The 9,595-nt window shown below is 49.2% G+C and overlaps 1 protein-coding gene across 1 annotated transcript in view; it reads right to left on the bottom strand.

The window, feature by feature from the left end:
- Positions 1-9,595, bottom strand: part of FRMD4A (FERM domain containing 4A) — a 306,388-nt gene that overhangs the window by 62,752 nt on the left and 234,041 nt on the right. The window lies entirely within an intron of this gene.

The raw sequence follows: 9,595 nt of genomic DNA, 5'->3' as shown, positions 1-9,595 counted from the left end.
TTCCTGCCTCCAGTGCCGAACTGGGAAGGCGGTCACATTCCCAGCCTCCCCTCGGGACTCTACTTCCTGCCCATGAATGTGCAAGAGGCCAACTCGCCCTGGTGATCTGGGGCGGCTGGGGAAGCTTCCCCGAGAAGGGCGGGGGGGGGGCGTCTAGGACTCTATTTGGGGGCAGACAACTCAAGATAATATGAGCCTGTCAAGCGCGGCTTCTTTCTGCAGCACAAAGAACGCCAGGAGTCCTGGGGCCGGCAGGACGCGCTGCAGCCGGGAGCTCGCGGCGCTCAGGGAGGCAGAGAGTGAAATGAAGGCAGTTCTGAACAGTGGGAGCTAAACAGAGTTCCTGGCACTGCCTGATGGGCCCCTCTGGCCCTGGTGGACATTCCTCCTGGGACGAGGGAGCCTGTTAACTAAGAGGTTTGGGAGTAATCAAGGCTGCAGCATTACTCTGGAAGGGGGTTCTTTCATTGGATGAAAAAGGAAGCTACTTAAACTCTCTGAGAAATGTCTAAAGAGGTTCAAGTTATGCCCGTAACATTCCTATTTATATTTGATGCAGACTGTAGCCCCTTCTATAGACTGAGAATTTGAGTTTATTGAACCCAAAGAAGGGTCAGAGTTTCATCCTGGGAGAGGCTGATTCCTCCCCTGATCCCCCCTTTCTTCACCCACTCAGTTAAGGCAAATGCTTTTTAGGGTCTCATCCTAGACCCGGCATCCTCTCAACTGGGGCCCCTGACCCTCTCTGATCTGCTCACATTTTCTCCTTCAAGATGACAATTTCTGTGTCCCATCCACCCGGCCCTGCTCTACCCAGGACACGGCTCCTCGGGGCTTGGCCAGAGGACTTCACCCCTTTGTCAAACTGGGCTGGAAATCAAGTGTTTCTAGAATGGCTGCACGCTTCTCACAATCTGCTCTGCAGAATTTTACAATTATTTTGTCTGACTAATAGGGAGGAGGACATGGTTTTTTTCTGATTCCAGAGCTACCTCTTTTGTTCCCAGCTCAGAGTACATTTTGCTCTGAAGTCCAAGGAAAACTGTACTTTTTTTCCTTTCAGGTCAGTTCCAAGGAAAGCAAGTCCTACATGAGCTCAGATAGCCTTGTGTCAGCTCACAGATGAAATGCCACCTGTGTAGTCAGTTACCTGAGTCCCAGGTCTGAGTCTTATGCCCTTATCTGATGCTCTGCTCTGCTAAATCCCTCAGTGAAACGTGAAAATTTCCTCTCTGACCCCCCCATTGTTAGATATATATAGATGGTCCACCTGAACTTAGCTACAGACACAAAAGCACCGGAACGAACAGCTCCTTAACTTATAACCTGGAGGTAGTACACAGAACAACGTGGCCAGACACATGCTCTGGACTCTGACTGCATCCGTTTGAATCCTGACTCCCCTATATCCAAACCGTGTGACCTTAGGCAAGTGACTGCATTTCCCTTAGCCTCAGTTTTCCCGTCTGTAAAATGGCAATAACGCTCCTCTAAGGTAGAGGCAACAGATCCTGGGCACGGTACTGGTACAAAGTAAATGCTCAATGAACTCAGATCTCAGTGCAATTCCTAGTTGTTCTTATTTCTCCCAAATCCTGGCGAATAAAGGAGATTAACTCCAGAACAACTGAAATAATTCTTAAGTTCTTTTTTTTAAACTCAAGCCCTGTTGTCAGGGTTTAAGACAATTGATGATCTGCATCCCGGAACTCTTCAAGGAAGTATACAGATTTAGTGCCCTGACCCCCACCCCCACCCCCTTTCCTCTGAAGAGAGGGGTGAGTGGTAGATGGCTCGTCCCTGAACCGGACCCGCAGCCTCTGTGCTGCACCTACCTGCCCAGGTAAGGCAGAGCCCTAGCCAGGACCCGCTTCACAGGTGTGTTACCTGAGGGCCCCGTGCTCGGTTTTAACATTCTGCTGTCTCCATCCTGAAATTCTCAATAAGACTGATCAACGGGCCCTGCATTTTCATTCTGTCCCGGGCCTGCAGATTATGTCACTGGTCCTGACCGGTGCTAATGCCATGGGCACTGTCCTGGGCTGGGCAGCACTTGGGGGAAGGTGCATCTGATGGGCAGACCTCCACAAGCTTTCTCTTTGTGGGTATGCTTGTGAGCACCTCTCTTGGGCCGTGGGTCGGAAGCCCCCCCAACCTGGTGAAAAACCCCAAAGCCCAACACTCAGGGGGTTGGTTCCCTGGCAACTCCTCCCTTCCCAAATTTTTGCAAAACAGAATACACGCCGGGCCTTCCCTGGAAATGCTCCCCCATGCTGCTGGTGTGGAGAGCCTCATGTCTGCCAAGGACCGAAACAAAACCATCTGGGCTCTGCTGTGGCCCTTCCACCTGCTGCCACTGCCCAGATTCCTGCTCTGGGCACTGAACCCTGACAGCCGGCTCCTGGCATCTCCCCAGGAGGATGTACTGTCTGTAGACATTTCCAGCAGGGGGTAGAGCAGTGGCTCTGCCTCATGTTTGCTCTAGGCAGGGATCTTTTTTTTTTTTCCAAATGAAATACTGGGAAGGGAGGGAGGAAAGGAGGGCAGTTTTCCAGGACAGGAAGGTCCCAGGAACCCAAGCGGAGGTGCTCATGAGGGAACAATGGCCTTGTCCTTTGCCCCCACTTAGGGGAGACAGGAGGTGCTGGGGAACAGGGGAATGAAGCCAGCTGGACGCCCCCATGCACCAAGGCGGGCTGATGGCGGGCACAGGGACCCTACCTACCAAACCCTCCCCTCTGACACTGGCAGAGTTGAACAACAAGCAGATAAAGAGCAGACGCTTGACCGGGCCTCCCTTTATGAACAGGGTACACTGGGCTCCGATGTGCTGCTTTGGGGATGGCCCCTGATCGTCTTTGTCACTCCAGGGGAGCCTCCCGGGCTCAGTACAGCCATCATAACCCGGCCACCAGCTAAAGACACCCCATAAAGACTCACCGGACACACAATGATGGTTACAACTGGGCTAGAGCCCTTAGGATTTTGCCTAATTTCTGTGGCCAATTCTGCCCAAGGAGGTACCTAAAAGCTCAAACACACGGTCTATCAGTAATCAAAGGGCTTATTAATACCTATGAAAAAGGCCTTTCTCATGCACTTCATCTGGGCATCTTTAAAAAGCAGATGTCTCGGGCTTCCCTGGTGGCACAGTGGTTGAGAGTCCTCCTGCCGATGCAGGGGACACGGGTTCGTGCCCCAGTCCGGGAAGATCCCACATGCCGCGGAGCGGCTGGGCCCGTGAGCCATGGCCGCTGAGCCTGCGCGTCCGGAGCCTGTGCTCCGTGATGGGAGAGGCCACAACAGTGAAACAGTATGGAGGAGGCTCCTTAAAAAACTAAAAATAGAACTACCACACAACCCAGCAATCCCACTACTGGGCATATACCCTGAGAAAACCATAACTCAAAAAGAGTCATGTTAAAAAAAAAAAAAAAAAAAAAAAAAAAAAAAAAAAGGCGTCTCTTCTTTGATCTTTTAGCATCCCCCCAAGAAGACCAAGTGGGAAATTTTCTTCTTGGGGAAAACGAGGCCCAGAGAAATTAGAGGAAAATGCCTAAGGCCACACAGCAAGTCAGTGAAGGAACCAGAAATAAGAATCAAGGGCACCTGGCCCATTACTCTAACCTCTAACTATGCTCCTTTCCCCATAGGTCCCCCAGTTAGTGGGAACACCTCTTACTCACTAAAGGATGGTTAACTTTATGAGTGGAATGACTTTTACAAACAAGCAGCAATGTGACTCTAGGTAGGAAGTACAAAGCCACATCTTTTCTGTCCTACACACTGGATTTTCTTTCCTTTACAGACTGTAAACGATAATACATATCACTCCTTTCTTGTCTTAGAGACCTGGGTTCTTCTGGTCTTCCATACAGAGGTGCCTCAGTATCCATAGCTTTCCATCAGGGACTGACCAACAACAAGAATCATGATTAAGAACAGCCTTAATAATTTGGCCTTGCCTGGAAAACAAAAACAGAGAGAAACCATCCAGAAGCGGTTTCATCGAGAGCGTGCCTGTCGCCATGGTTGGGACCATGGCTGGTCCTGGTTGTGGATTCGTGGCTTCTGACCCAGATGTGTGATTCCCAAGTGATCACAGGCCCTCCACTTCCCCTTTCCGGGCCCCAATGTCATAACGTATAAAAGACGAGATGGGAGACGTTTATCCACGGAAAGCAGACAAGAGTGGCTAATAAATAGAGCCTTTGAGCCCTGAGTGCAGCAGGACGCACTAAAAACACTTAATGAGCAGGGCCAGGTTACTGGATCCTATTAGCTGGTCTGCCAGATTCCCACATCCTGTGTACGCTGAAGGTCAGGGCCAAGGAGGACTCATGTCCTGTTCTTTCTGAGCGGGTGAGGGCGCAGCGGGGACAGGCAGAGGGGCCTTGGATACCTGACACTTCCTCCACAGCCAGTGTTTACTGGGCGCTAGCACAGCACGTGGGGTGACGAGTGAGCTCTCGGAGCGAGGCGGAAATAAAGGCTTGAGAGGAAGCCCGCTCTAGTGGCTCTGATTCTTGACCAGGACTTGGGGGAGCCTCGTCTTCCTCTTGTCTCTGAGGCTGAGTCACCAAGCCTCCTAATGACCTCTCTCTGAGTTAACTTCCTGCTGCTTCTAGAGGGACCATTATACTGAATCCCGGCGGCCATCTGGACAGTCCCCACCTCCCACAGATAAAGCAAGCCCGGGGTGGGGGGCAGAGGCTAAATAAGTAATTGATGCCGGGCCCACTCTTGGGACTTCTGTCCTGGGCTCTTTCTAACACACCAGGAGGACCCGACGATGAACAAGAACAGAGTTGTTTCGAGCCGATGTTTAAGTGATCACTTCTCCAAAGGCTCTTGGCTTTCTGCCTTCCAAACACCAGCAAGGAGTTCTCTCGTAAGAAGAATCAGACTCACAGCCAGGAATAACCTCCGAGCTCAGGATGAAACACACCAACTAAAAAAACCCACTTCCTGATTTCATTTCTGCTCTGTTCACCCTCTGGAAGTAGGGCTGTCACTCACTCATCTCCAGGTGTATTTATGCAGTTCGGCAAATAAAACTGAGCTGCCACACATCGTGAGGGATACAGGACAAAAGGAAGCACTCAACCCCAACAGGATGGACTTGAATTAAAATGGGAGCACAGCACAGAAACCCCAAGCCTGCACGTTCAGAGAATTTTATCAGGCGTCCCCCCGACGAGGCTTTACTGTCACGCAACTAGTTCTAGGGAACAGAAGCGACGCTGTGTTTAGTGGGTTAACGGCATATGTCAGAGCTTTTTATATCGGTTGCCTGTGTATTTTCAATACATTTTACCTTATGCTCAAAAAAGAGAAACAAGGCCCTGGGGGTTTAGGTAACAACCAATCCCCATTTCTCTTCCAAATATTCAAGTTGTGACGTCTACTTTGCATGAACCTATGCTAACAGGACAGAGGAAGGGCATGACGCCTCACATGTGTTGACCTGTGTAAGGCGCCTACAACCTAGTTGGGAGGATGCGACATACACAAAGCAGACTGTATCCATGATACAGGAACTAACTTCACGATGGAGTTTAAAACCATCTATAGTTTCTGGATCAGGCTTTTAAAACTCTAGGGAGGCAGCCCACCAGCTTATGAAGATAGGTCCCGTGCTTCTGTTTCAGAATCAATATTCATGACCATCGCTGAGAGTCTCCTGGGTTTCGGTTCATCGTTTTTAGGGATGAGAACTCTGACTTGGAAATCAGGAGGCCTCGGTTGATAGTCCTGACTTTGTAAGTCGCTCTTTATCTTGGCTTCCTTTTCCGCAAAAGGAGGGGCATGTGTGTGGGCATTCCTTCATCCTAAGAACGGGTTGAAGGTCAGCATTGTAAATCCTTGGAATGCCACCCTGCTCCTCTTTGGAATTTAAAAATAAAGTAGCTTGTTTTAAACATTTCCTACTTATGGGAGACAGTACAGAATACCGTTGTCCCTCGGCATCCTCAGGAGCTTGGTTCCAGGACCTTCCTCGAATACTGAAATCTGAGGATGATCAAGTCCCTTTTATAAAATGGAGTGGTGTTTGCATATACCCCACACGCACCCTCCCGTACACTTTAAATCATCCCTGGGTTACTTACAATACCAAATACAATGTAAATGCTGTGTAAATAGCTGCTGGCACGCAGCAAATTCAAGTTTTGCGTTTTGGAACTTCCTGGAATTTAAGAATTATTTCTGAATATTTTCGATTTGCAGTTGGTTGAATCCACAGATGTGGAACCCGCAGATAAAGGAGCAGACTGTTCTCCTGATTAAAAGCATGGTTTTTCAAGTCACACTGTCTATCACTCACTGGCTTGTATCCTTGGCAATGAAATTTCTCTGCGTCTTTCTTTTCTCGTCTTTGAAATTCAACTCCAAACAGCACCAGTTGTACTTTCATAGGGCTGCTGTATTGATGAACTAATACATACGAAGTGCTTCAAGTGGAGCCCAGTATGTAGTTAGCACTCAAATAGCAGCCATCATTCACATGCTACTCTTCACGTAAAAAAGAGTTCTGATTACTTTGAACACGTAGCCCAAAGTACAGGTTTGTGCTTTTTTTTTTTAAAGATGGCTAACATGGCGCCATGGGCATGTTAAAAAATGTCTTTTTGTTCCTTGGATTTTTCACGATGCAAGTGTAAGCCTAACCCAGCTTCTTCAGCCACTGGAGCTGGCGTTTGACATATTCTCTGCAGATTCTTTGCTTCCAGTCCTTATCCAGTCAATTCCTGGGTCCACCACAATTTTGACCAGAGTCAGTTTGGACCACTTTCCTGCTATGATGTTTTTTGGCCACTCGCCTTGTGGGAACTCAGTGCCCTGACAAGGGATCAAACCGGTGCCCCCAGCGGTGGAAGCGCAGAGTCCTAACCACTGGACCACCAGGGAATTTCCCTTGCTATGACTTTTAATCTCACAACATTCACCCTGAGAGGAAAGTACTCTCCTATGATACAGCTCAGCAGTACACTGAATGGGCCAGACTGGGATCCAAATCAGAGCCTCCAAGACAGGCAATCTATGTCCAAAGCTTATTAGCTCACCAAGTGATCCTAACACTGTCCTCAGGACCTGCGTTGAAGGAGGGCTCCCTGGCTTGCATTTTCTTCCAAGAGGGCCACATAACCCAGCAAAGAAAACAATAGCTAATTTTTCTGCACAGCCAGACCTAATGGAATCAAGATGTTCTTCCGGCCGGCTGCCTACCCCTCAGTGTCAGACCACAGGAGCTCTCAATTGATTGGTTAACTCTGTGACAGATGCCCAGAGCGCTGGGCCGTGACCCTTTAATGGATGGCCTCTTTTTAACCCATCAAAAACCTTTTAGATTCCTTTGGCTTCAGAGTCATTACTAGGGGAAGAAAGAGGGAAAGAAGATCCACAGATATTTAACAGGCCCACGGAGAAAACAGGCCATTTTATTTGTCCCCAGTGGACGCAATTTCCTTTTAATTTTCTCCCTAGGGGGTATCTATCATTTTCTTGTGTGTATTTTGGCTTTTCTTGGGGAAGGACCTGACCATAAAGCTTTGGCAAATGTAAAATCTTTCAAGAGAAGCTGAAAGTGTTTTTCCTTTCTTATCCTTGGCCTCCTGACGGAACTTCTTCCCTCCTCCATGTGCCTCTGGGGGATGGATGCGGGTTAGTATCCAAAGGGAGAAGCTGGTCAGGGATTCACATTACCTGAGTCCAGCTTTGGTTTTTCTAGCAATGAGCATGGTGGCCCAGTTTGGTGTGGCTTCACTTCTCTGGGCTCCAACGTTTCCTTTAAAAAAAAAAAAAAACTTCAAGGCTAATCACACCTGTGAAGACTTCAGTGAATGGGATGCTTCAGAGAGGGAATTAGTCTGAGAAGAATTTGGTCCATCTCGGGTGGGGAATTATGATGGGCCATTCCACTTGCAATGGCAAAGATCTCTTCTTGGATTGCTGTAAGGATTTTTGTTTTGACTACTTTGGAGGACAGACTTTGGGGAAACCTGTATTTTCCTATATTATTTTTTGCGGCGGAGAGGAGTTGGCAGTTATCAGTTGTCTTACACCTGGTGGCCCTGCCCAGAGGTGCGGCATCACAGTGAGACCCTGATGGGGGCTGGCTGAATCCGTGAGAGATGGGGTAGAATGCGGAGGAGTGGGCTGGCAATGAGCTCTACGTAAATAAAGGTAAACAATCGTAACTAAACCCCGGCTTAATCGAGCTTAAAAAAAAAAAAAAAAGAAATGACAATACTCTGTTACACTGTGTTATCTGGGAAACAAAGGTTAAAAAAAATTAGTCAACTAGCAAGGGCTCTATGGGAATAATTATTTAAGAGCAGCTTGTGTGCACTTCAAGCTACCCAAGCGCTTCAAGGGTTGGCTCATCCTCCTGGGGAGGGGAAGGCCTTGTAGATCCTGGTTGCTGTGGGTACCAGGAGAGGGGCAGACCACGGCTGCGGAGACAGCAGGTGTGAACTCCAGGCTCTCCTGGTTGGAAAGTGTCTCAGGGGGTGTGGAGGACGGAGAGGCATGGGGCCAGGGCTGGGAGGCTTGCTTTGCGAGCCACACTGCTGCTGAGACGACATGCGCTCTAGCCGGCTGCTCTGTGATGGTGGCCAAAGCCAGCAGGGGCAGGGAGGCCGGTGTTAAGCCGCCATCTCTGCAGCTGGCACCCTGGTTGACTTGGGTCGTCTCTCTCTCTCTCTCTCTCTCTCTCTCTCTCTCTCTCTCTCTCGGGTTCCTCTTACTAAGCAGTTCTGTATCTGCTCCACAATTTAGCCTTCCCAGAAAGAAGAAACATGAGGGGATGTTTTCTTAGAGATAAGGACAAATTCTAGAATTTCTGTCTTCCCAGGAGGACTGCTCCTATTTCAAGCTCTGCCCTTGTCCCATTTTCCTAGAGGAATCCTGAAGTGGGCAGGTCAATGCGAGGACGTGCGAGTTTGGGGGAGAAGGGGTGAGGGCAGAGGAGGAAATGGATACTTCTCAGCAGCCTGCCCTAAACCACTTTCTTTTCATGACTGCTGTCCCCATCCCCCACCCCTCTGACTTAGCAGCCCTAACCTGGGCTAGTTCTCCCAGAGATTCATGTACTTCCCTCTGCCAAGCAATTCGCATCCTGTGTCACAAACGTCTTTTTTTTACTCAGTTATCTTTCCTACCCGACTCTAGGCTTGTTGTTGAGGGTATTTTCCTGGCACCTAGCACAATGCCTGGGGCATCTTAGACATTCAGTAATTGTTGAGTGAATAAGTGAATGAATGAAAAGCTCTATGAGGTAGGTATCATGGAAACCGAAGTTCAGAGAGGTTAAGTTACTTTCTCCAAGTCACACAGATGACAAGTGGTGGGAGATGGTGTTTGAACCCCTAGGTGCTCAAAATTCAGGTAACCTCCGTGCCATGAGGAGCCACCAGCCCTTGAACCTGCGCATCTTGTTAGTACCTTTCTAAACTGCACAGGATACGGCAACAGGGAAGTGGCAGTGCGGGCCAGCCCAAGCGCTGCAACCCGGGAACCCGGGAACCACAACCCGGGAACCACAGCCCCTCCTTCTTCCGGTAGTTGTGGCCGAGCTCAACTCTCCTACAAGGTG

This window comes from Lipotes vexillifer, unplaced genomic scaffold, assembly GCF_000442215.2.
Source record: "Lipotes vexillifer unplaced genomic scaffold, Lipotes_vexillifer_v1.1 scaffold534, whole genome shotgun sequence".
Taxonomy (NCBI): domain Eukaryota; kingdom Metazoa; phylum Chordata; class Mammalia; order Artiodactyla; family Lipotidae; genus Lipotes; species Lipotes vexillifer.
The sequence above is the reverse complement of the archived record's forward strand: the minus strand, read 5'-3'. Positions and strand labels throughout refer to the sequence as shown.